Source organism: Apium graveolens, chromosome 5 (assembly GCF_009905375.1).
Source record: "Apium graveolens cultivar Ventura chromosome 5, ASM990537v1, whole genome shotgun sequence".
Classification (NCBI taxonomy): Eukaryota; Viridiplantae; Streptophyta; class Magnoliopsida; order Apiales; family Apiaceae; genus Apium; species Apium graveolens.
The window spans coordinates 98,871,134-98,872,263 of NC_133651.1; the positions used below are offsets into that span (position 1 = coordinate 98,871,134).

General features: G+C 45.2%; 1 non-coding gene across 1 annotated transcript; it reads left to right on the plus strand.

Moving 5' to 3' along the window:
* Positions 1–759: 759 nt before the first annotated feature.
* Positions 760–866, plus strand: LOC141662553 (small nucleolar RNA R71). Its single transcript, XR_012550663.1, has one exon. It is a non-coding gene; the product is annotated as a small nucleolar RNA R71 (small nucleolar RNA).
* The last annotated feature ends 264 nt before the right edge of the window (positions 867–1,130 follow it).

Here is a 1,130-nt window from a genome sequence, read left to right on the forward strand (position 1 = left end):
GTAATAGCCTTGACTTGCTCTTTAGCTTCCTTCCTACCTGGTACTTCCGTGTCACTGGGAAGAGTGCCAGGTTGACGATTGAGCACTGCATTGGCTAATTGACCGATTTGATTTTCCAAGGTCTTGATAGAAACCGCCTGACTCTTGCACAACAGCTTAAGTTTCTCAAAATCAGCACTAGTAGGTACAGCTGCACTTCCCTGTTGAGGATATGATTGCCTTGTAGCATACTGCTGTGGTTGCTGGAATCCAGGTGGGTTAAACTGTTTACTCACCCCTTGCTGATATGGTGGCTGAATAGCATTCTGATTATTCCCCCAGCTGAAATTTAGATGATTTCTGTTATTAGGATGATAGGTCGCTGGCACAGGCTGCTGTTGTCGCTGATAATTATTCACATACTGAACAGATTCGTTGACAAGAGAACACTGATCTGTAGCATGAGAACCTGCACAAAGCTCACAAACCATAGCTATTTGATTAACTCCATACGTAGCCAGAGAATCAACCTTCATTGATAGCGCTTGGAGCTGGGCTGCAATAGCGGTGGCTGCATCAACTTCCAGAATACCTGCGACCTTGCCTGACGTCATCCTTTGAGTTGGGTTTTGATGCTCATTTGCAGCCATTGTCTCTATAAGATTATACGCCTCAGTATAGCTTTTAGCCCATAAGGCTCCTCCAGCTGCTGCATCGAGCATGGGCCGAGATTGGGCCCCCAAACCATTATAAAAACCAGTGATTACCATCCAATCCGGCATTCCATGATGTGGACATTTTCTCAACATTTCCTTGTAGCGTTCCCAAGCCTCGCACATAGATTCTGTAGGTTGCTGCGCAAACTGAGTAAGAGCACTCCTCATAGCAGCAGTCTTTGCCATTGGATAAAACTTCACCAGAAACTTTTGCACAAAATCTTGCCACGTAGTGATGGACCCAGCTGGTTCAGAATGTAACCAGTCTTTAGCCTTATCCCTCAGTGAGAATGGGAAAAGCCTCAACTTGATAGCCTCATCAGTCACGCCATTATACTTAAAAGTGCTGCAGATCTCGACAAAATTTCTTATGTGCATGTTGGGGTCTTCAGTTGCCGCTCCTCCAAAAGAAACAGAATTCTGCACCATCTGAAT